General features: G+C 42.4%; 1 long non-coding RNA gene across 1 annotated transcript in view; it reads left to right on the top strand.

Annotated features, from left to right (window-relative positions):
* LOC123726816 (uncharacterized) overlaps positions 1–27,174 on the top strand; it is a 73,693-nt gene that overhangs the window by 39,120 nt on the left and 7,399 nt on the right. The window lies entirely within an intron of this gene.

Genomic DNA, 27,174 nt, shown 5'->3' with positions numbered 1-27,174 from the left:
CTAATTCTTTTCAAAAATCGCTTTAGCGCCCCCTATCCTAGGGGAACGCCAATAGGATATACTACCCACCACTGCAACCTGTATGCTCTCGTTGGCTGGCCCTCGCTTCATATTCATCGCCAAACCCACTGGCTCCAGGTCATCTATAAGTCTTTGCTAAGTAAAGCCCCGCCTTATCTCAGCTCACTGGTCACCATAGCAGCACCCACCAGCCGCACGCGCTCCAGCAGGTATATTTCACTGGTCACCCCCAAAGCCAATTCCTACTTTGGCCGCCTTTCCTTCCAGTTCTCTGCTGCCAATGACTGGAACAAACTGCATAAATCACTGAAGCTGGAAACTCATATCTCCCTCACTAACTTTAAGCACCAGCTGTCAGAGCAGCTCACAGATCACTGCACCTGTACATAGCCCATCTGTAAATAGCCCATCCAACTACCTCACCCTCATACTGTTATTTATTTATTTTGCTCCTTTGCACCCCAGTATCTCTACTTGCACATTCATCTTCTGCACATCTATCACTCCAGTGTTTAATTGATATATTGTAATTATTTCGCAACTATGGCCTATTTATTGCCTTACCTCCCTTATCCTACCTCATCTGCACACACTGTATATTGACTTGTTCTTTTGTATTATGGACTGTATGTTTGTTCATTCCATGTGTAACTCTGTGTTGTTGTTTGTGTCGCACTGCTTTGCTTTATCTTGGCCAGGTCACAGTTGTAAATGAGAACTTGTTCTCAACTAGCCTACCTGGTTCAATAAAGGTGAAATTCATTTTCTTTCATTAAAATATTTTTAAAATCCAAAGTGTAAAGCTTTTCATTTTTAATTAATTTGCAAAGATTTCTAAAAACAGAATTCCAATTTGACATTATGGGGTATTGTGTGTAGGCCAGTGACACAAAATCTAAATTTCATCCATTTTAAATTCAGGCTGTAACACAACAAAATGTGGAAAAAAATCAAGGGGTGTGAATACTTTCTGAAGGAACTGTATTCAGCATTTTGAAATGCATCATGTGTCTGTGAGAGGTGATTGAGATGCATGGACTCGCCTTTGGGCACTGACACACTATGGTATTCCGTGTTCTTAGGAGCCAAGAGAAGTGAACGCCAGGCATACTGCATATCCAATATAGTTATGAATTAAAAGCACAAGCAATAATAACCTGCATATATCATTGTTCAGTTTGCCAAGGAGTTATGCTGATTTTGGATTCCGGTCTGGATACGCTAGAGTTGGGCTGTTTACACCTTGACCACACAAATGAGTCGTTTGTCCAAGGCTCACTGCAACTCAGGTAACATACTGTACTGTACATGAAGATAACTGTTGGAATGTACAGGAAGATCATCCTTCCCCGTGCCTGCAAGATATTAACCAGCCATACCCTTATGGAAAAACCACATGAATTTCATGTGACCACGTGATCTTATGTGAAGTTAATGTGATAACTTGTGACAACATGTAAAGCAAAATGTGAAAACATGAAACCACACATGTGAAAAAAGGAGTTACAGGAAGATCATCCTTCCCTGTGCCTGTAATATATTAGCCAGCATTACTCTTATGGAAAAAACACATGCTTTCACGTGAATCATGTGATTTTCCACTTGTGAAATCATGTGGTTTTCTGTAAGGGTACACTTTTCACTTTTCACTTCGATGAAATAGGTTCTTGTCTATTGCTCATTTCCATTGGCCACGAGCCACTCAGATGACTATGCTATTCAGGAAGATCACCTCCTGTTATTGTCCCTGGCCAAATCCCAAATCGACCTCTAAACAATATGCCCTATGCACTTGTGGAGAATTGAGAGGATTTGATTGGTATAAGCAATATGGTGAAACTTCCACCTAGCCTATTAGATGGCAAGGTGGAGTTATTGCCATATTGCTTACGCCTGTCAAAATCATGTCAGATCTTCCCAAGTGGATAGCGCGTAGGGGTCGATTTGGGATTGGGCCCCTGTGTTGGTATATAGGGAGTCATCCTTCCCTGTGCCTGCTACACTAGATGTTAGCCAGACGTTACATGACCTTTGAATAAGGAGAAACCTGTTCAGGCAGCAAGGGTGCTCTCCACCATTCAATGATAAGGAAGAACAACTTTCAAACCCTCCCTCTCCTATCCTCACCCCCACATAAAGTAGGTTGCATAAATATGCTAATGCATCATATCGCTATCTCCCTTCTCCCTGATAATTTAGGGAAACACAATGGATGTTTTCACACAAAAGACTTTATCATTACAGTGGTGATTATGTAGCTGGAGCACAGGCCTTTATCATAGGAACACACAGTTACTCCTCTGACCTCAGCTCGGCAGCACAGGCTGCCCCTCTCTTTGTTGCCAGCTCTACCTTGACTATGCCCTTCATCTCTCCTTGCCTGTTTCCTTCCCCAAATATTGTCTGTCGGAAATAAGAAAAAAGCCACCAAGCCATTGATAAGCGTTACGCCACCCCACCTCACTACTACTAACTGATCCAAACAAATTCCTACAAAATCATCTATGTTTTGAATCCAAAACCTCCCAGAAGAAGGGTATTGTCTATTCATATGTCATCAAGTAAAAATCCAGTAATAACTTGTTACAGTACGGAGGATGTTAAAATCCATATGGCTCCAATCTACTAAGAAAAGCATCACTTCATTCCTTCATGTTTGATACAGATCTAAGCTACCAAATCCATCTTGTTCTTCCTGCATGTTCAACTTGGCCATTATCGTCTCATTTATTAAAGCCACAATCCTAAACTTGAGTCTAGGTTGATATAAAGCTATGGGGCTGGGAAAATGTACAGTGCATTTGGAAAGTATTCAGACCCCTTGACTTTTTTCACACTTTGTTACGTTACAGCCTTATTCTTAATTGGATAAAATTGTTGTTGTTGTTTATCATCAATCTACACACAATACACCATAACGAGAAAGCTAAAACAGATTACAGCCTCAAGTCTTCTGGGGTATGACGCTACAAGCTTGGCACACCTGCATTTGGGGAGTTTCTCCCATTTTTCTCTGCAGATCCACTCAAGCTCTGTCAGGTTGGATGGGGAGCATCGCTGCACAGCTATTTTCAAGTCTCTCTAGAGATGTTCGGTCCGGGTTCAAGTCCGGGCTCTGGCTGAGCCTCTCAGGGACATTCAGAGACTTGTCCTAAAGCCACTCCTGCGTTGTCTAGGCTGTGTGGTTAGGGTTGTTGTCCTGTTGGAAGGTGAACCTTCACCCCAGTCTGAGGTCCTGAGTGCTCTGGAGCAGGTTTTCATCAAGGATCTCTATGTACTTTGCTCTGTTCATATTTCCCTCAACCCTGGCTCCCAGTCCCTGCCGCTGAAAAACATCCCCACAGCATGATGCTGCCACCACCATGCTTCACCGTAGGGATGGTGCCAGGACCATTGGTATTCAGGCCAAATAATTCAATCTTGGTTTCTCATGGTCTGAGCATCTTTAGGTGCCTTTTGGCAAACTCCAAATCAAATCAAATCAAATGTTATATGTCACATACGCATGGTTAGCAAATGTTAATGTGAGTGTAGTGAAATGTTTGTGCTTCTAGTTCCGACAATGCAGTATTATCCAACGAGTAATCTAACCTAACAATTTCACAACAATTACCTTATACACAAGTGTAAAGGAATGAATAAGAATATGTACATAAAAAAATATATGAATGAGTGATGGTATAGAATGGCATAGGCAAGATGCAGTGGATGGTATAGAGGACAGTATATACATATGAGATCAGTAATGTAGGATATGTAAACATATAAAAGTGGCATTGTTTAAAGTGGCTAGTGATACATTACATCAAGATGGCAAGATGCAGTAGATGGTATAGGGTATAGTATATATATATATATGAGATGAGTAATGTAGGGTATGTAAACACTATATGAAGTGGCATTGTTTAAAGTGGCTAGTGATACATTTATTACATACATTTTTCCATTATTAAAGTGGCTGGAGTTGAGTCAGTATGATGGCAGCAGCCACTCAATGTTAGTGATGGCTGTTTAACAGTCTGATGGACTTGAGATAGAAGCTGTTTTTCAGTCTCTCGGTCCCTGCTTTGATGCACCTGTACTGACCTCGCCTTCTGGATGATAGCGGGGTGAACAGGCAGTGGCTCGGGTGGTTGTTGTCCTTGATGATCTTTTTGGCCTTCCTGTGACATCGGGTGGTGTAGGTGTCCTGGAGGGCAGGTAGTTTGCCCCCGGTGATGCGTTGTGCAGACCTCACTACCCTCTGGAGAGTCTTACGGTTATGGGCGGAGCAGTTGCCGTACTAGGCGGTGATACAGCCCGACAGGATGCTCTAGATTGTGCATCTGTAAAAGTTTGTGAGTGTTTTAGGTGACAAGCCAAATTTCTTCAGCCTCCTGAGGTTGAAGAGGCACTGCTGCGTCTTCTTCACCACGCTGTCTGTGTGGTTGGACCATTTCAGTTTGTCCGTAATGTGTACGCCGAGGAACACGTGGTCACACGGAGAGGGCCATCACCATTATGACGCCGGCGCCCCTGGTTACCCTCCCCTTTCGAAACGTTTTGAAACACAATGCAATCATCCTCCTTTAATCTTATTGGCTCTCTTGTTGAAAAACGCCCTGAAGATTTATGTTATACAACTTTTGACATGTTTGAACGAACCTAAATGGGGAAAAAATGCATTTTCTCGAAATGGCTGTCCCGCGGCCGACGGAGCATTTGGATAACCCTTCAGACGCGCTAACAAGAACAAGCTCTTGGAACATAAAGGAGTCATTTTTTAGAACGAAAATACATTTGTTGTGGACCTGGGATTCCTGGAAGTGCTTTCTGATGAAGACAACCAAAGGTAAGGGATTATTGACAATAGTATACAAGACTAGATGTGATATGCGATTGTTCCAAGATGGCGCTGACCTGTAACGTTAGCCTATTTTTCAGAGTATCGCATCCCCTTTCATCGCAAAGTATGATTACCCAGTAAAGTTAATTTTAAATCTGGCATTACAGGTGCTTTCAAGAGATATTCATCTATAAATCTTAGAATGACAATATTACATTTTAAAAATGTTTTCGAATAGTAATTTAGTAAATTGTAGCTCTGTTTCATCGGATGCATTTGAGGGAAAATAGTTAGTCAACGTTACGCACCGATGTAAAATTCTGTTTTTATATATAAATATGAACTTTATCGAACAAAAGAATGCATGTATTGTGTAACATGATGTCCTAGGTGTGTCATCTGATGAAGATTGTCAAAGGTTAGTGCTGCATTTAGCTGTTTTTTGGTTATTTGTGATGCATGTGGTTGGTCGGAAAATGGCTATGTGGCTACTTTTACGATATACTCCTCTAACATAATCTAATGTTTTGCTTTTGCTGTAAAGCCTTTTTGAAATCGGACAACGTGGTTCGATTCAGGAGAGGTGTATCTATAAAACGATATAATTTGGAGAAAGAAATTGAAAAAAAAATATTTTACGGGACGGAGGCCGCACAGGGGTTAAAACTTTCTACCCTCTCCACTACTGTCCCATCGATGTGGATAGGGGGGTGCTCCCTCTGCTGTTTCCTGAAGTCTACGATCATCTCCTTTGTTTTGTTGACGTTGAATGTGAGGTTATTTTCCTGACACCACACTCCGAGGGCCCTCACCTCCTCCCTGTAGGCCGTCTTGTCATTGTTGGTAATCAAGCCTACCACTGTACTGTCGTCTGCAAACTTGATGATTGAGTTGGAGGTGTGCATGGCCACGCAGTCATGGGTGAACAGGGAGTACAGGAGAGGGCTGAGAACGCACCCTTGTGGGGCCCCAGTGTTGAGGATCAGCGGGGTGGAGATGTTGTTACCTACCCTCACCACCTGGGGGCGGCCCGTCAGGAAGTCCAGGACCCAGTTGCGATGAACAGCATTCTCACATAGGTATACCTCTTGTCCAGATGGGTTAGGGAAGTGTGCAGTGTGATTGCGGTTGCGTCGTCTGTGGACCTATTGGGGCGGTAAGCAAATTGGAGTGGGTCTAGGGTGTCAGGTAGGGTGGAGGTGATATGGTCCTTGACTAGTCTCTCAAAGCACTTCATGATGACGGAAGTGAGTGCTACGGGGCGGTTGTCATTTAGCTCAGTTACCTTAGCTGTCTTGGGAACAGGAGCAATGGTGGCCCTCTTGAAGCATGTGGGGACAGCAGACTGGGATAAGGGTGACTGAATATGTCCGTAAACACACCAGCCAGCTGGTCTGCGCATGCTCTGAGGACGCGGCTAGGGATGCTGTCTGGGCCTGCAGCCTTGCGAGGGTTGACACGTTTAAATGTTTGCTCACGTCGGCTGCAGTGAAGGAGAGCCTACACGTTTTTGGTAGCAGGCCGTGTCAGTGGCACTGTATTGTCCTCAAAGCAAGCAAAGAAGTTGTTTAGTCTGTCTGGGAGCAAGACATCCTGGTCCGCAACAGGGCTGGTTTTCCATTTATAGTCCGTGATTGACTGTAGACCCTGCCACATACCTCTCGTGTCTGAGCCGTTGAATTGCGACTCTACTTTGTCTCTATACTGACACTCAGCTTGTTTGATTGCCTTGCGGAGGGAATAGCTACACTGTTTGTATTCGGTCATGTTTCCGGTCACCTTGCCCTGATTAACCTCTTGGGGCTAGGTGGGACGCTAGCGTGCCACCCGTGGTGCACTCCATCAACAGCAGGTGCATTTCAAGAGCGACAAATTTTAATCCAAATAAATGTCAAAATTCAAATTTTTCAAAAATACAACTATTTTACACCATTTGAAAGATAAACATCTCCTTAATCTAACCACGTTTTACGATTTCAAAAAGGTTTTACGGCGAAAGCATAAATTTAGAGTATGTTAGGACAGTACATTTACAAGAGTTGTGTGTAATGTTTTGTCAAGTCAAAGACAGGGTCACCAAAACCATAAAACCAGCTAAAATGATGCACTAACCTTTTACAATCTCCATCAGATGACACTCCTAGGACATTATGTTAGACAATGCATGCATTTTTAGTTCTATCAAGTTCATATTTATATCCAAAAACAGCGTTTTACTATGGCATTGATGTTGAGGAAATCGTTTCCCTCCAATAACCGGCAGTCAAGTCAGCATCACAAATTAAATAATTAAAATTAGAAAACATTGGTAAAATATTATATTGTCATTTAAAGAATTATAGATTTACATCTCTTGAACTCAATCAACTTGCCAGATTTAAAAATAACCTTACTGGGAAATCACACTTTGCAATAATCTGAGCACTGCGCCCAGAAAAATACGCGTTGCGATACAGACTAGACGTCATGTTGGGGAGATCTAAAATCGAAAATACTATGTAAATAATCCATTACCTTTGATTCTCTTCATCAGATGTCACTTCCAGGTATCACAGGTCCATAACGAATGTAGTTTTGTTCAAAAAAGCTCATCATTTATGTCCAAAAATCTCCGTCTCGTTAGCACATGATGTAAGCCAGCCGGACTTCTCGTCATGAACGAGGGGAAAAAATATATTTCCGTTCGTTCAAACATGTCAAACGTTGTATAGCATAAATCATTAGGGCCTTTTTTAACCAGAACATGAATAATATTCAAGGTGGACGAATGCATACTCTTTTATAACGTATTGGAACGAGGGTACCCAACATGAACTCGCGCGCCAGGTGTCTAATGGGACATCATCGTTCCATGGCTCTTGTTCGGTCAGATCTCCCTCCAGAAGACTCAAAACACTTTGTAAAGGCTGGTGACATCTAGTGGAAGCAATAGGAAGTGCCAAAATATTCCTAAGCCCCTGTGTTTTTCAATGGGATAGGTTTAAAGTCAATACAACACATCAGGTATCCACTTCCTGTCAGAAAATGTCTCAGGGTTTTGCCTGCCAAATGAGTTCTGTTATACTCACAGACACCATTCAAACAGTTTTAGAAACTTTAGAGTGTTTTCTATCCATATATAATAAGTATATGCATATTCTAGTTACTGGGTAGGATTAGTAACCAGATTAAATCGGGTACATTTTTTTTATCCAGACGTGCAAATGCTGCCCCCTAGACCCAACAGGTTAAAGCAGTGGTCCGTGCTTTCAGTTTTGCGCGAATGCTGCCATCAATCCACGGTTTCTGGTTTGGTAATGTTTTAATAGACGCTGTGGGTACGACCTCGCCGATGCACTTGCTAATAAACCCGCTCACCGACTCAGCGTATTCGTCAATGTTATTGTTCGCCGCAATGCAGAACATATCCCAGTCCACGTGATCGAAGCAATCGTGAAGTGTGGAATCCGATTGGTCGGACCAGAGTTGAACAAACCTGAGCGCGGGAGCTTCCTGTTTTAGTTTCTGTCTATAGGCTGGAAGCAACAAAATGGAGTCATGGTCAGCTTTTCCGAAAGGAGGGCGGAGGAGGGCCTTATATGCGTCGCGGAAGTTAGAATAGCAATGATCTAGGGTTTTGCCAGCCCTGGTAGTGCAATCGATATGCTGATAGAATTTAGGGAGCCTTGTTTTCAGATTAGCCTTGTTAAAATCCCCAGCTACAATAAATGCAGCCTCAAGATATGTGGTTTCCAGTTTACATAGAGTCAAATGAAGTTCGTTCAGGGCCATCGATGTGTCTGCTTGGGGGGGATATATGCGGCTGTGATTATCATCAAAGAGAATTCTCTAGGTAGATAATGTGGTCGGCATTTGATTGTGAGGAATTGTAAGTCAGGTGAACAGAAGGACTTGAGTTCCTGTATGTTGTTATGATCACACCACGTCTCGTTAATCATAAGGCATACACCCCCGCCCTTCTTCTTACCAGAAAGATGTTTGTTTCTGTCGGCGTGATGCATGAAGAAACCAGCTGGCTGTACCAACTCCGATAGTGTGTCTCGAGTGAGCCATGTTTCCGTGAAACAAAGAACGTTACAGTCTCTGATGTCTCTCTGGAAGGCTACCCTTGCACGGATTTCGTCTACCTTGTTGTCAAGAGACTGGACATTGGCGAGTAGTATGCTTGGCAGCGGTACGCGATGTGCCCGTCTACGGAGCCTGACCAGGAGACCGCTCCGTCTGCCCCTTCTACGGCATCGTTGTTTTGGGTCGCCGGCTAGGATCCGATCCATTGTCCTGGGTGGTGGGCAAAACAGAGGATCCGCTTCGGGAAAGTCGTATTCCTGGTCGTAATGTTGGTGAGTTGACGTTGCTCTTATATCCAATAGTTCCTCCCGACTGTATGTAATAAAACCTAAGATTACCTGGGGTAACAATGTAAGAAATAACACATTAAAAAAATTGAAATACTGCATAGTTTCCTAGGAACGCGAAGCGAGGAGGCTTTCATGTGCCTTTTACTGAGGAGTTGCTTCTCTCTGGTCACTCTAACATAAGGCCTGATCGGTGTAGTGCTGCAGAGATGGTTGTCCTTCCCCCATCTCCAAAGAATAACTCTGGAGCTCTGTCAGAGTGACTATTGGGTTCTTGGTCACCTGACAAAAGCGCTTCTCCCACGATTGCTTAGTTTGTCCGGGCGGCCAGCTCTAGGAAGAGTCTTGGCGGTTCCAACCGTTTTCAATATATAAATGATGGAGGCCAATGTGTTCTTGGGGACCTTCAATGCTGCAGAGATTTGTTGGCACCCTTCACCAGATCTGTGTCTTGACACAATCCTGTCTCAGAGCACTACAGACAATTCCTTCAACTGTCAATTGTGGGACCTTATATAGACAGGTGTGTGCCTTTTCAAATCATGTCCAATCAATTGAATGTACCAGAGGTAGACTCCAATCAAGTTGTAGAGACATCTCAAGGATGATCAATGGAAGCAGGATGCACCTGAGCTCAATTTCGAGTCTCATAGCAAAGGGTCTGAATACTTATGTAAATAAGGTACTGCTGTTTTTTGAAAAAAATTCTAAAAAAACTTTTTTTCTTTGTCATTATGGGTTATTGTGTGTGTGTATTGATGAGAAAAACATATGTTTAATACATTTTAGAATAAGGCTGTAACATAACAAAATGTGGAAAATGTCAAGGGGTCTGAATACACTGTATAAGTGCATTTGTAACCAAACTCTAATAATATTCCTCCCTTTCCTGGAAGTGACAATCAAACAGAAGGACTAATCCTAATGTTCCCACCATTGAATAAAATATACTCACATAAGCTTCATGTGTCTTGAAGTAAAACGTTTTTGCGAAAACATACCAGATTGACGCTTTTCCATTACATAATGTTGGAAGGACAGGTTCCTTTAATTAAACCTGAAGTATATAATCTACATAATGATATCCTCACCTGCTCCCTCGCAATAGACTAAACTGTGGCTGCATTCCCAAATAACACCATATTCCCTATAAATCCCATAGGGCCCTGGTCAAAAGTAGTGCACTAAATAGGAAATCTGGTGCCATTTGGAATGCAGCCCATGACTCAGTAAAAGGGGCATAGAGAGAGATGAGAATCATGCCCGAAAGGTCCTGAGTCACCATTGGCTGTGGTCTATGGTCTGTGGTACAGGGGGCGGGGGGCGGGGGGCAGTTAGGCATGTCAAGCACCTTGTCTACCATGTGAATGATTTATCTCACACCCTTTATAAAAACTGAAGTTCTGGCTCTCCAATGGTAGACCCCCTCTTTCTATCTTTCAAAAAGTCACTGGATAAAAGAGAGATGTGTGCTGATTAAAACACAATGATATGGCAGTAGTGTTACAGTAGAATGCCTCTATATTCAGATTTGACCAATCAGGCCAGATCAGAATTGGTTTGCCTGTGTAAACGCAGCCGAAGTAGCCCCATTTCCAGCAAGGGGCGCTTCTGTTGATTCCCCTTACATCGCATTGTGGGCTCATACGCACTCATAATGTTTCAGGTGTTAAGACGTTAGTCACAAAACATCATATCAGTGCGTTTACTGGGACTAACTATACTAATACTACCCCCATGTCCTTGATTTCCCCATCTCCTCTAAGAAGAGGTGACATGGGTGTGACATGGTGAGGTTGGACCCAGGTGCAGAGAAGAGACCAGACGAGGAATCAGTGGTTAAGGATAAACATAATACTTTACTGAGAAACGGTAACGGAAGGATCACAGTAACACTGTGAAACCAACAAACACTAATTCTTGAAAACTCACTCAGGAGACAAACGCACACGGCACACAATTCAAGCTTCAGCAAAGGACAACAGAAAACACATCTCTTTTAACAGGTAAATCACAATGAGTAAATAGGACACACCCGAGTGTAGTTAATGTCTCTAGGACAGTCTCTGCCGCCCTCTGGTGACAGGTGGAAGCATGACAATGGGCATGTGCATACGTGTGTGTGTGTGTGTGTGTGTGTGTGTGTGTGTGTGTGTGTGTGTGTGTGTGTGTGTGTGTGAACTACATGGTGAAAAATTAACCCGAACGGCAACAGTCCAGTTATTAGCATACGCCGCCCAGACGAGGAACTTGCTCCATTTGCTGGCCTGAGTGGAGAAGAAGCAGCAGAGAAACTTCTCCAGCTCCTAGTTGGCCTGCTCAGTTTGCCCATTCGACTGAGGGTGGAACCCCATGGAGAGGCTCACCGATGCTGAGATAGTCCAGGGGAAGTCCGTGTAGTTAAAAGACATGGGTAACCATGAGATCAGGTGTCTCCTTTGCTGAAGGCAACTTGAGTAAGGCGATGAAATGGGCTGCCTTGGAGAACCGATCGATGACCACCAGGCTAGTGGTAAGACCTTGAGATGGAGGTAACCCTGTGATAAAGTCTACAGACAGATGAGACCAGGGCCGGCTGGGGATGGGCAGAGGTTGGAGCAACCCGGCCGGTCGCTAATGTTAAGACTTGCTTTGGGCACAGATGAAACAGGCCACAACAAAGGATCTCACATCCACCATCGTATTCACCTCGTGGAGTTGCAATGATCATGAGAACGGTGAGGAATCAGCCAAGATCTACACAGGAGGATCTTGTCAATGATCTCAAGGCAGCTGGGACCATGTCACCAACAAAACAATTGGTAACACTACGCCGTCCTCAAGAATACATATACATGCCCATCTGAAGTTTGCCAATGATCATCTGAATGATTCAGAGAACAACTGGTGAAAGTGTTGTGGTCAGATGAAACCAAAATGGAGCTCTTTGGCATCAACTCAACTCGCCGTGTTTAGAGGAGGAGGAATGCTGCCTATGACCCCAAGAACACCATCTCCACCGTCAAACATGGAGGTGGAAACATTATGCTTGGGGGTGTTTTTCTGTTAAGGGGACAGGACAACTTCACCGCATCATTTGACGGGGCCATGTACCATCAAATCTTGGGTGAGAACCTCCTTCCCTCAGCCAGGGCATTGAAAATGGGTCGTGGATGGGTATTTCAGCATGACAATGACCCAAAACACACGGCCAAGGCAACAAAGGAGTGGCTCAAGAAGAAGCACATTCAGGTCCTGGAGTGGCCTAGCCAGTCTCCAGACCTTAATCCCATAGAAAATCGGTGGAGGGAGCTAAAGATTCGAGTTGCACAACGTCAGCCTCGAAACCTTAATGACTTGGAGAAGATCTGCAAAGAGGAGTGGGACAAAATCCCTCCTGAAATGTGTGCAAACCTGGTGGCCAACTACAAGAAACGTCTGACCTCTGTGATTGCCAACAAGGGTTTTGCCACCAAGTACTAAGTCATGTTTTGCAGAGGGGTCAAATACTTATTTCCCTCATTAAAATGCAAATCAATTTATAACATTTTTAACATGCGTTTTTCTGGATTTGTTGTTGTTATTCTGTCTCTCACTGTTCATATAAACCTACCATTACAATTAGAGACGGATAATTTCTTTGTAAGTGGGCAAACGTACAAAATCAGCAGGGGATCAAATACTTTTTTCCCCCACTGTAGGTATTTGTTGTTGTCCACATATTCTAAGTCAGAACCGTCCAGAGTAGTGATGCTAGTCGGGCGGGCAGGTGCGGGCGGCGATCGGTTGAAGAGCATGCATTTAGTTTTACTAGTGTTTAAGAGCAATTGGAGGCCACGAAAGGAGTGTTGTATGGCTTTGAAGCTCATTTGGAGGTTTGTTAACACAGTGTCCAAAGAAGGGCCAGATGTTTACAGAATGGTGTCATCTGCATAGAGGTGGATCGTCCGCAGCAAGAGCGACATCATTGATATATACAGAGAAAAGAGTTGGCCCGAGAATTGAACCCTGTGGTACCCCCATAGAGACTGCCAGAGGTCCAGACAACAGGCCCTCCGATTTGATACACTGAACTCTATCTGAGAAGTAGTTGGTGAAACAGGTGAGGCAGTTATTTGAGAAACCAAGGCTGTTGAGTATGCCGATAAGAATACGGTGATTGACAGAGTCGAAAGCCTTGGCCAGGTCGATGAAAACAGCTGCACAGTATTGTCTCTTATCGATGGTGGTTATGATATCGTTTAGGACCTTGAGCGTGGCTGAGTTGCACCCATGACCAACTCGGAAACCAGATTGCAAACCGGAGAAGGTATGGTGGTATTCAAAATGGTCGGTGATCTGTTTGTTAACTTGGCTTTCGAAGACGTTAGAAAGGCAGATAGATATAGGTCTGCAGCAGTTTGGGTCTAGAGTGTCCCCCCCTTTGAAGAGGGGGATGACCGCGGCAGCTTTCCAATCTTTGGGGATCTCAGATGATACGAAAGAGAGGTTGAACAGGCTAGTAATAGGGGTTGCAACAATTTCGGCGGATAATCTTAGAAAGAGAGGGTCCAGATTGTCTAGCCCGGCTGATTTGCAGGAGTCCAGATTTTGCAGCTCTTTCAGAACATCAGCTATCTGGACTTGGGTGAAGGAGAATGGGGGAGGCTTGGGCAAGTTGCTGTGAGGGTGCAGGGCTGTTTGCCCAGGGTAGGGGTAGCCAAGTGGAAAGCATGGCCAGCCGTAGAGAAATGCTTATTGAAATTCTCAATTATCGTGGATTTATCGGTGGAGACAGTGTTTCCTAGCCTCAGTGCAGTGGGCAGCTGGGAGGAGGTGTTCTTATTCTCCATGAACTTTACAGTGTCCCAGAACGTTTTGGTGTTTGTGCTACAGGATGAACATTTCTGTTTGAAAAAGCTAGCCTTTGCTTTCCTAACTGCCTGTGTATATTGGTTCCTAACTTCCCTGAAAAGTTTCATATCACGGGGGCTATTCGATGCTAATGCTGTACGCCACAGGATGTTTTTGTGCTGGTCAAGGGCAGTCAGGTCTGGAGTGAACCAAGGGCTATATCTATTCCTGGGTCTACATTTTTTGAATGGGGCATGCTTACTTAAGATGGTGAGGAAAGCCATTTTAAAGAATAACCAGGAATCCTCTACTGACGGAATGAGATCAATATCCGTCCAGGATACCTGGGCCAGGTCGATTAGAAAGGCCTGCTCGCAGAAGTGTTTCAGGGACCGTTTGACAGTGATGAGGGTTGGTTGTTTGACCGCAGACCCATTACGGACGCAGGCAATGAGGCAGTGATCGCTGAGATCCTGGTTGAAGACATCAGAGGTGTATTTGGAGGGCAGGTTGCTTAGGATGATATCTATAAGGGTGCCCGTGTTTATGGATTTTTGGTTGTACCTGGTAGGTTCATTGATAATTTGTGTGAGATTGAGGGCATCAACCTTAGATTGTAGGATGGCCAGGGTGTTAAGCATGTCCCAGTTTAGGTCACCTAACAGCACGAGCTCTGAAGATAGATGGGGCAATCAATTTACATATGGTGTCCAGGGCACAGATGGGTGCAGAGGGTGGTCTATAGCAAGCGGCAACGGTGAGAGACTTGTTTCTGGAAAGGTGGATTTATAAAAGTAGAAGCTCAAATTGTTTTGGCACAGACCTTGATAGTAAGACAGAACTCTGCAGGCTATCTCTGCAGTAGATTGCAACTCCGCCCCTTTTGGCAGTTCTATCTTTTTGGAAAATGTTGTAGTTAGGGATGGATATTTCAGGGTTTTTGGTGGTCTTCCTAAGCCAGGATTCAGACACGGCTAGAACATCCGGGTTGGCAGAGTGTGCTAAAGCAGTGAATAAAGCAAACTTAGGGAGGAGGCTTCTAATGTTAACATGCACGAAACCAAGGCTTTTACGGTTACAGAAATCAACAAATGAGAGTGCCTGGGGAATGTGAGTGGAGATAGGCACTGCAGGGCCTGGATTAACCTCTACATCACCAGAGGAACAGTGGATAAGGGTACGGCTAGAGGCTATAAGAGCTGGTCGTCTAGTACGTTCGGAACATAGAGTAAAAGGAGCAGGTTTCTGGGCACGGTAGAATAGATTCAAGGCATAATGTACAGACAAAGGTATGGTAGGATGTGAGTACAGTGGAGGTAAACCGAGGCATTGAGTGATGATGAGATAGATATTGTCTCTAGAAACATCATTTAAACCAGGTGAGGTCACCGCATGTGTGGGAGGTGGAACTAAAGGGTTAGCTAAGGCATATTGAGGAGGGCTAGAGGCTCTCCAGGGAAATAAGACAATAATCACTAACGAAAACAGCAATGGACAAGGCATATTGACATTAGGGAGAGGCATGCGTAGCCGAGTGATCATAGGGGTCCAGTGAGTAGCTAGGCTTGCTGGAGACATGGCGATTCAGACAGCTAGTGGGCCGGGGCTAGCAAGCTAGCAGAGGGGCCTTATCAATGCACCCAGTCACTACATAGATACAGGCGTCCTTCTTAACTCAGTAACCGGAGAGGACGTTAACCACTCAGGAATTTCCCCATGAGGCCAATGGTGACTTTAAAGTAGTTCCAGAGTTGAATGGCTGTGATAGGAGAAATGATCAACAACTTTGTAGTTACTCCACAATACTAACCTGCACATTTAAAAAAATATATATTTTGGCCCTGTCAAGTTGGTTGTTGATCATAAGGAAGTTTAAACAGAATACAAATATTCCAAAACATACATCCTGTTTGAAATAAGTCACTTAAGTAAAACTGCCAAATATTTGGCAAAGAAATTAACTTGAAGTCCTGAATACAAAGCCTTATGTTTGGGGCAAATCCAACACAACCGATCACTGAGTACCACTCTTCATATTTTCAAGCATGGTGTTGGCTGCATCATGTTATGGGTATGCTTGTCATGAAATTAAATAGAATAGAGCTAAGCACAGGCAACATCCTAGATGAAACCCTGGTTCAGTCTGCTTTCCAAAAGACACTGGGAGACAAATTAATCCTTTCGGCAGGACAATAGCCTAAAACACAAGGCCAAATATACACTGGAGTTGCTTATCAAGTGGCCTAGTTACAGTTTTGACTTAAATTGGCTTGAAAAGCTATGGCAAGACTTGAAAAACGGCTGTCTAGCAATGATCAACAACCAACTTGACAGGGCCAAAATAATTTAAAAAGAATAATGTGCAAATGTTTTACAATCCAAGTGTGCAGAGTTCCTAGAGACTAACCCAGAAAGACTCACAGCTGTACTCACTGCCAAAGCTGATTCTAACATGCATTGACTCAGGGGTGTGAATACTTACAGTATGTACATTTTATATTTCTGTATTTCAATTTCAATTAATTAGCAAAAATGTTGAAAAACATATGTTCACTTCCTCGTTATGGAGTGATGTGTGTAGATGGGTGAGAAAAATATATATTGAATCAATTTTGGATTCAGGCTGTAACACAACAACATTTGGAATAAGTCAAGGGTAAGAATGCTTTCTGAAGGCACTGTAAATATAGTCCAATCTTTAAAAAACATACGCAAACAATTACTCGGACTGCATGCAGACCCCGTAAAGAAAATATAGAGCAGGGTATTTAATATTGATACTCCCTCCTCCTTCCCTACTGGATGACATGACAGCCTATTGTTAAAATGCAAAGCGACCCACGGGAGCTTTATAGATAATCAAAGTGTTCATCAAGGGCAAAGGGCTAATGAAAACTACAATAGGAAAAAACAGGTTGGCAGCCTATATTGGCACAATCCCCACCTCTACACCTCCCTCTCATCCTCCCTCCTTCCTTCCCTCCTTCCCTGTCTGCAGAGGGAGGCAACGTTGTTGGTAATTCAGAGAGGGATGATGGAGGGGCCTCCCAATCAGCAGCAGGATTCCAGGGCCCAATATGGTAGTGTGTTTAATCACATGGATGAGTCTAAAATGGTAAACCAAGTGAATGGTTTGTTGATTAATTTGGTTGGCGGCACGCCATGGCACGCTGGGTGAGGATTTGTTGGGCCCTTTGAAATTAGGTTGTTCATTGGAGTGCTAAGGAGTACGCTTGGGCTATCATCTGGGAAATTCGCCATAATGGCGGAGTCCAGACAAAGCTGATAAGACTGTAAATCTGAGATGGGAGAGAAGTGGAGTAGGGGAAAGGGGGATGGTAAAGGAAATGATTGGCATAGCATTATCTGAGGAGACCAGAATATACAATACATCCGTGTCTGTCAGACTTCTAAGTTATGGAAAGACAGCAGGATTTGTATCTAGCGTAAATAAGCGAATGATATACCACTGAATAAGTTAATTGCCTGGTCGTATTTTGTTGATTTGATCTTTGACTTGACTTTCTACCTATCTGGTAAATTAATGCTACATTGAAAAACATAATACACTTTGGGTCATAAATAAGTGATTTTTCATAATTCCTCTTCTCAATTGGAATAGTTTTGACCTTACTGGCCTGCAGTGTGGGAGGGTAACAGATGACTGTATCATCATCCTCTCCCATAGCACAGATCTATCTCTCTTTTATAGTAGATAATAATATATACCATTTACAGTGCCATGCGAAAGTATTCGGCCCCCTTGAACTTTTAGACCTTTTGCCACATTTCAGGCTTCAAACATAAAGATATAAAACTGTATTTTTTTGTGAAGAATCAACAACAAGCGGGACACAATTATGAAGTGGAACGAAATTTATTGGATATTTCAAACTTTTTTAACAAATAAAAAACTGAAAAATTGGCCGTGCAAAATTATTCAGCCCCTTTACTTTCAGTGCAGCAAACTCTCTCCAGAAGTTCAGTGAGGATCTCTGAATGATCCAGTGTTGACCTAAATGACTGATGATGATAAATAGAATCCACCTGTGTGTAATCAAGTCTCCGTATAAATGCACCTGCTCTGTGATAGTCTCAGAGGTCAGTTTAAAGCGCAGAGAGCATCATGAAGAACAAGGAACACACCAGGCAGGTCCGAGATACTGTTGTGGAGAAGTTTAAAGCCGGATTTGGATACAAAAAGATTTCCCAAGCTTTAAACATCCCAAGGAGCACTGTGCAAGCGATAATATTGAAATGGAAGGAGTATCAGACCACTGCAAATCTACGAAGACCCGGCCGTCCCTCTAAATTTTCAGCTCATACAAGGAGAAGACTGATCAGAGCTGCAGCCAAGAGGCCCATGATCACTCTGGATGAACTGCAGAGATCTACAGCTGAGGTGGGAGACTCTGTCCATAGGACAACAATCAGTCGTATACTGCACAAATCTGGCCTTTATGGAAGAGTGGCAAGAAGAAAGCCATTTCTTAAAGATATCCATAAAAAGTGTCGTTTAAAGTTTGCCACTAGCCACCTGGGAGACGCACCAAACATGTGGAAGAAGGTGCTCTGGTCAGATGAAACCAAAATCGAACTTTTTGGCAACAATGCAAAATGTTATGTTTGGCGTAAAAGCAACACAGCTCATCACCCTGAACACAACATCCCCACTGTCAAACATGGTGGTGGCAGCATCATGGTTTGGGCCTGCTTTTCTTCAGCAGGGGCAAGGAAGATGGTTAAAATTGATGGGAAGATGGATGGAGCCAAATACAGGACCATTCTGGAAGAAAACCTGATGGAGTCTGCAAAAGACCTGAGACTGGGACGGAGATTTATCTTCCAACAAGACAATGATCCAAAACATAAAGAAAAATCTACAATGGAATGGTTCACAAATAAACATATCCAGGTGTTAGAATGGCCAAGTCAAAGTCCAGACCTGAATCCAATCGAGAATCTGTGGAAAGAACTGAAAACTGCTGTTCACAAACGCTCTCCATCCAACCTCACTGAGCTCGAGCTGTTTTGCAAGGAGGAATGGGCAAAAATTTCAGTCTCTCGATGTGCAAAACTGATAGAGACATACCCCAAGCGACTTACAGCTGTAATCGCAGCAAAAGGTGGCGCTACAAAGTATTAACTTAAGGGGGCTGAATAATTTTGCACACCCAATTTTTCCGTTTTTTATTTGTTAAAAAAGTTTGAAATATCCAATAAATTTCGTTCCACTTCATGATTGTGTCCCACTTGTTGTTGATTCTTCACAAAAAATTACAGTTTTATATCTTTATGTTTGAAGCCTGAAATGTGGCAAAAGGTCGAAAAGTTCAAGGGGGCCGAATACTTTCGCAAGGCACTGTAGCAGATACTTTTATCCAAATCAACCTACAGTCATGCATGCATACATTCTACATACAGGTGGTCCCAGGAATCAAACCCACTACCCTAGTGTTGCAAGCTCCATGCACCAGCTACTGCGCTACAGAGGACCATCACAAAGGGATGTTTGGAGATTCAAAAGTGTTGACCCTGGAAAGCCTTCACCTAAAAATAACTAAGTTACCAGACATGTCAGTTTGGCTTCTCTTTGCATTACCAGTGCCAGGGAACTCCAAGAGTCTCTTTTAAAAAGTGTGAGAAGCCTCTGCTGTGTGTTAGTGTGTTTGTGTTAGTGTATCAGTGTGTGTTGTTATATTTGTATTTATTATGGATCTCTGTTAGCTGCTGCCAAGGCAGCTACTCTTCCTGTGGTCCTGCAAAATTAAGGCAGTTATACAATTTTAAAAACATTACAATACATTCATAACAGATTTCATAACACACTGTGTGTACCCTCAGGCCCCTACTCCACTACCACATATCTACAACACAAAATCCATGTGTACGTGTGTGTATAGTGCGTATGTTATCATGTGTTTGTATGCATGTGCCTGCGTCTATGTTTTTGTTGCTTCACAGTCCCTGCTGTTCCGTAAGGTGTACTTTTATCTGTTTTTACAATCTGATTCTACTGCTTGCACCTGATGTGGAATAGAGTTCCATGTAGTCTTGGCTCTATGTAGTACTGTGCGCCTCGCATAGTCTGTTCTGGACTTGGGGACTGTGAAGAGACCTCTGGTGGTATGTCTTGTGGGGTATGCATGGGTGTCTGAGCTGTGTGCTAGTCGTTTAAACAGAAAGCTAGGTTCTTTCAACATGTCAATACCTCTCACAAATACAATTAGTGCTGAAGTCAATCTCTCCTCCACTTTGAGCCAGAAGAGATTGACATGCATATTATTAATGTTTGCTCTCTGTGTACATCCAAGACCTGCTCTGAGCTAATTGCAATTTTCCTAAGTCCCTCTTTGTGGCACCTGACCACACGACTGAACAGTAGTCCAGGAGTGACAAAACTAGAGCCTATAGGACCTGCCTTGTTGATAGTGCTGTTAAGAAGGTAGAGTAGTGCTTTATTATGGACAGACTTATGTTGTATCAACATGTTTTGGTTGGCCATGACAGTTTACAATCCAGGGTTACTACAAGCAGTTTAGTCACCTCAACTTGCTCAATTTCCACATTATTTATTACAAGATTTAGTTGAGGTTTAGGGTTCAGTAAATGATTTGTCCCAAATTTGTCACGCATACTCCCTCTCTGGCCTCTAGGTCATCATGCTACTGATTATCCCGCACACCTGTCACCATCGTCACATGCACCAGCGCCTCATGACACTCGCCTGGACTCCATCACCTACTTGATTATCTTCCCTATATCTGTCACTCCCCATTGTTCTTTCCTCAGGTGTTATTGAGTCTGATTTCATGTCGGTGCGTTGTTTGGTTTGTGTTCATTGTTTATTATATTTATTAAAACACTCACTCCCTGAACTTGCTTCCCGACTCTCAGCGCACTCGTTACAAATACAATGCATTTAGTTTAGAAATATTTAGGACTAACTTAAACCTTGCCACCCATTCTGAAACTAACTGCAGCTCTTCGTTAAGTGTTGCAGTCATTTCAGTTGCTGTAGTAGCTGATGTGTATGGTGTTGAGTCATCCACATACATAGACACACTGGCCTTACTCAAAGCCAGTGGCATGTCGTTCGTAAAGATTGAAAACAGTAGGGCCCTAGATAGCTTCCCTGGGGAATTCCTGATTCCACCTGGATTATGTTGGAGAGGCTTCCATTAAAGAACACCCTCTGTGTTCTGTTAGACAGGTAACTCTTTATCCACAATATAGCAGGGGATGTAAAGTCATAACACATACGTTTTTCCAGCAGCAGACTATGATCGATAATGTCAAAAACCGCACTAAAGTCTAACAACAGCCCCCACAATCTTTTTATCATACATTTCTCTCAGCCAATCATCAGTCATTTGTGTAAGTGCTTGTTGATTGTCCTTCCCTATAAGCGTGCTGAAAGTCTGTTGTCAATTTGTTTACTGTGAAATAGCATTGTATCTGTTCAAACTCAATTTTTTCCAAAACTTTACTAAGGGTTGGCAACAGACTGATTGGTCGGATATTTGAGCCAGTAAAGGGGGCTTTACTATTCTTAGGTAGCATAATGACTTTTGCTTCCCTCCAGGCCTGAGGGCACACACTTTCTTGTAGGCTTAAATGGAATAGATGGAAAATAGTAGTGGCAATATCGTCCGCTATTATCCTCAGTAATTTTCCATTGAAGTTGTCAGACCCCGGGGGCTTGTCATTGTTGGTAGACAACCTCTTCCACACTCAATTTAGATATACTTGTGTGTCAGCGTTTGTTGCTGGCATGTCATGCCTAAATTTGCTAATCTTGCCAATAAAAAAGAAAGTAGCTGGGAATATCCGTCGGTTTTGTAATAAATGAGCCATCTGATTCAATAAATGATAGCTCTGAGTTTGCCTTTTTGGACAAAATATAATTGAAGGTGCTCCAAAGCTTTTTACTAGCATTCCTTATGTCATTTATCTTTCTTTCATAGTGTAGTTTCTTCTTATTTTTTATTTCGTTTTGTCACATGATTTCTCAATTTGCAGTAAGTTTGCTAATCGGTTGTGCAGCCAGACTTATTTGCCAGTCCTTTTGCCTCATCCCTCTCAACGATAAAATGTTTAAATTCCTCATCAATCCACAGGGATTTAAGAGTTTTTACAGTCATTTTCTCAATGGGGGCATGCTTATTAGTAAATCTGGGATAAGCAATTACATTAATGTGTCAAGTGCAACGTCTGATTGCTCCTCATTACACACCACAAACCAACAAATATTCTTTACATCAACAAAATAGAAATCATTACAAAACTTATTGTATGACCTCATACACTATATTAGGCCGAGCCTTTGGAATTTTGGTTTTCTTAAGACTATTAAATTGTGATCACTACAGCCGATGTATCTGGATACTGCATTCAAGCACATTTCTTTAGCATTAGTAAAGATGTGATCAATACATGTTGATGATTTCATTCCTGTGCTGTTTGTAACTACCCTAGTTGGATGACAGATAACCTGAACCAGGTTGCAGGCACTGGTCACAGTTTGAAGCTTTTTCTTGAGTGGGCAGCTTGATGAAAGCCAGTCAATATTTAAATCACCCAGAAAATATACCTCTCTGTTGAAATCACATACATTATCAAGCATTTCACACGTCATCCAGATGCTTAGTGTGTGTTTGTGTTAGTGTATCTGTGTCTGTGTGTTAGTGTGTGTTTGTGTGCTTGTGTTAGTGTATCAGTGTGTGTATCTCAGTAGGTTGCAATACTGACTCTCATTACTGTCTCTTTACCAATGTTAACTTCTGTCTGTGTCTATGTTAACCTCTAGGGGCTAGGGGGCAGTATTTTCACGGCCGGATGAAAAACGTACCCAATTTAAACAGGTTACTACTCTGGCCCAGAAAATAGAATATGCATATTATTAGTAGATTTGAATAGAAAACACTCTGAAGTTTCTAAAACTGTTTGAATGGTGTCTTTGAGTATAACAGAACTCATATGGCAGGCAAAAAACCTGAGAGAAATTGAATCAGGAAGTGGGAGAAATTTGAAATGTAGTTTTTGTTTTGAATCCCTTGAAAAACTACAGTGACATAGGATTTACGTTACACCTCCTAACTCTTCCATTGGCTGTCAACAATCTTTAGGAACTGGTTTCAACCGTCAGCTGTTACCGGGCAGATCATTTTGGCTCAGTCAATCATTGGCCAGTCTGAGGAGAGGTGTCTTATGATGCGCGTGCACGTGACGTCATCGTTTTTATATTTTTCTTCTGGGATGAATAGCTATTTCCCGGTTGTAAAATTATCGCAATTTTACGTTAAAAAATACCCTAAAGGATTGATTGGTAACATCGTTTGACGTGTTTCTACAAACGGTAATGGAACTTTGAACATTTCGTCTATGGATTTGCGTCCACGCCACATGGCATTGTGAAGTGTTCTGGATGGGTCAACAAAACAGACGTATTTGGACATAAATGATGGACTTTGCAGAACAAATGAACATTTCTTGTGGAAGTGGGTGCCCATCCGAGTGCATTCCGCCGAAGGTCAGCAAAGGTAAGTAAATATTTAGAACATATTGTTAGAGATTTGTCGACGCCGTGGTTGTAGGCTAACTGTATAGCTTAGCATTGAAGGCTAAGTTCTGTACTCAGAATATTGAACAATGTGCTTTTTCCGTAACGTTATTTTGAAATCTGACAAAGTGGTTGCATAAAGGAGTAGATTATCTCTAATTCTTTAAATAATTGTTATAAATCTTTTCAACATTTATGAGTTCTTTTGTAAATTAAATGTGCCTATTCACCGGAGTTATGGGTGAAAACATTTTCTGAACGTCACGCACCAATGTAAAATTGAGTTTTTGGATATAAATATAAACTTGATCGAACAAAAATGCATGTATTGTCTAACATGATGTCCTAGGAGTGTCATCTGATGACGATTGTCAAAGGTTAGTGCTTAATTTTAGCTGTATATCTGGTTTTGTGATGGCTATCGTGCTTGGAAAATGGCTTTTTTTGTTGCTGGGGCTAGCAAATAATCGAATGTTTTGCTTTCACCGTAAAGCCTTTTTGAAATCGGACAATGTGATTGGATTAACGAGTAGAGTATCTTTAAAATGCCGTATAATACTTGAATTTTAATTTTGAGATTATTTTGTTTTGAATATCGGGCCGTGCTATCTCACTGGTTGTTGTCCAACCAATCCCGTTATCGGGATTGTATCCTCAAGAGGTATTAACCTCTTACATCTAGACGTTCCGCTAGCGGAACACCTGCTCCAATATCCAATGATGGGCGTGGCGCGAAATACAAACTCCTCTAAAATCCGAAAAATTCCATTTTTCAAACATATGACTATTTTACAGCATTTTAAAGACAAGACTCTCGTTAATCTAACCACACTGTCCGATTTCAAAAAGGCTTTACAGCGAAAGCAAAACATTAGATTATGTCAGCAGAGTACCCAGCCAGAAATAATCAGACACCCATTTTTCAAGCTAGCATATAATGTCACAAAAAACAAAACCACAGCTAAATGCAGCACTAACCTTTGATGATCTTCATCAGATGACAACCCTAGGACATTATGTTATACAATGCATGCATGTTTTGTTCAATCAAGTTCATATTTATATCAAAAAACAGCTGTTTTACATTAGCATGTGACGTTCAGAACTAGCATACCCCCCGCAAACATCCGGTGAATTTACTAAATTACTCACGATAAACGTTCACAAAAAACATAACAATTATTTTAAGAATTATAGATACAGAACTCCTCTATGCACTCGATATGTCCGATTTTAAAATAGCTTTTCGATGAAAGCACATTTTGCAATATTCTCAGTAGATAGCCCAGCCATCACGGCTAGCCATTTAGCCCTGACCAAAACTCCGATTTACTATTACAAAAGTTTGATTACCTTTGTTGTCTTCATCAGAATGCACTCCCAGGACTGCTACTTCAATAACAAATGTTGGTTTGGTCCAAAATAATCCATTGTTATATCCAAATAGCGGCGTTTTGTTCATGCGTTCAAGACACTATCCGGAGTGTAAATAAGGGTCACGAGCATGGCGCAATTCGTGACAAAAGATTTCTAAATATTCCATTACCGTACTTCGAAGCATGTCAACCGCTGTTTAAAATAAATTTTTATGCCATTTTTCTCGTAAAAAAGCGATAATATTCCGACCGGGAATCTGCGTTTAGGTAAACAGACGAAAGAAAACAAAGCATTCTGTCGACGCGGGCACGAGCCTGAGTCTCACAGTACTGTAACCAGCCACTACCCAAACGCGCTACTTTTTTTCAACCAGAGCCTGCAAAGCCACGATTCAGCTTTTTGCCGCCTTCTGAGAGCCCATGGGAGCCGTAGGAAGTGTCACGTAACAGCAGAGATCCTCTGTAATGGATAGAGATAATCAAGAAGGGCAAGAAATTGTCAGACAGGCCACTTCCTGCATGGAATCTTCTCAGGTTTTGGCCTGCCAAATGAGTTCTGTTATACTCACAGACACCATTCAAACAGTTTTAGAAACTTTGGAGTGTTTTCTATCCAAAGCTAATAATTATATGCATATTCTAGTTTCTGGGCAGGAGTAATAATCAGATTAAATCGGGTACGTTTTTTATCCGGCTGTGAAAATACTGCCCCCTAGCCATAACAGGTTAACAAGGTCTGTGTGTAGATTAGTTTGTGGGGAATACAAGGGCGAAGCTTGTAGAATAAACAGTAATAACCCTAGCAGGCCATAAGTCAGGGGCTGGTGTCTAGCCTGCTGTGTAGGTCCCTGAAACCTGAAATGGGAAGATAATTAACTTCCTTTCCTAGAACACAAGCAAAACACTGGGGTGCCAATCAATAGTTAGGAGTCACACCAGGGCGAGAGAGGAGAGAGAGGTCCAAGGTTTCATTTAGCTTGTGGTACGATGCGATCCCTCGTGTGCAAGTCCATGCCCCACTTCTCAGGTTGGTTCAATGGTTTTAAAGGTCACCTGCAGCTCTAAGCCTTGAGCGAGAACAATTGCTGTAGGGTATGGTCCGATAGTTCCACTTCATTTCTGAAAGCCAGGGAAGGACCTTCCTCCGCTTTATTTCAAGATAGAGAAGACTAAGGCTGAGATTCAATCTCGATCCACCTTATAGCACAATTTACATTTTAAGGTAATTTCCGATTGAGCCAAAATCATTTTCAAATGGCCCTCTTGTGAAGTAGGAACTAGCGTCAAACACCCACCATCCTGAATCTCGTCACATATGCAACATTTACCGTGAATGCAGTCTACGCGAATGCAGAATCATTGCCTTTGAAAGGTGCAAAGCTGAAAAGGGGTGATCTGAATGAATCACTATGTTTACGCATTACTATATAGCTAGTAAAATAAGTAATTATATGTATATAGTTACATACACAGCTCTGGAAAAAATATAGAGACCACTGCAAAATTATCAGTTTCTCTGGTTTTACTATTTATAGGTATGTGTTTGGGTAAAATGAACATTTTCGTTTAATTCTATAAACTACTGACAACATTTCTCCCAAATTCCAAATAAAAATATTGTAATTCAGAGCATTTATTTGCATAAAATGACAACTGGTCAAAATAACAAAAAAGATGCAGTGTTGTCAGACCTCGAATAATGCAAAGAAAATAAGTTCATATTCATTTTTAAACAACACAATACTACTTTTTTAACTTAGGAAGAGTTCAGAAATCAATATTTGGTGAAATAACCCTGATTATCAATCACAGCTTTCATACATTTTGGCATGCTCTCCACCAGTTTTTCACATTGATGTTGGGTGACTTTATGCCACTCCTGGTGCATAAATTCAAGCAGCTCGGCTTTGTTTGATGGCTTGTAACCATCTATCCTCCTCTTGATCACATTCCAGAGGTTTGCAATGGGGTTCAGGTCTGGAGATTGGGCTGGCCATGACAGGGTCTTGATCTGGTGATCCTCCATCCACACCTTGATTGACCTGTCTGTGTGGCATGAAGCCTTGTCCTGCTGGAAAAAACAATCCTCAGAGTTGGGGGACATTGTCAGAGCAGAAGAAAGCAAGTTTTCTTCCCGGACAACCTTGTATGTGGCTTGATTCATGCGTCCTTCACAAAGACAAATTTGCCCGATTCCAGATCATCACCGATCCTCCACCAAAT

Source organism: Salmo salar, chromosome 14, assembly GCF_965601325.2.
Source record: "Salmo salar chromosome 14, fSalSal1, whole genome shotgun sequence".
NCBI classification, from domain to species: Eukaryota; Metazoa; Chordata; class Actinopteri; order Salmoniformes; family Salmonidae; genus Salmo; species Salmo salar.
This window is presented reverse-complemented; position numbering and strand designations above follow the sequence as displayed.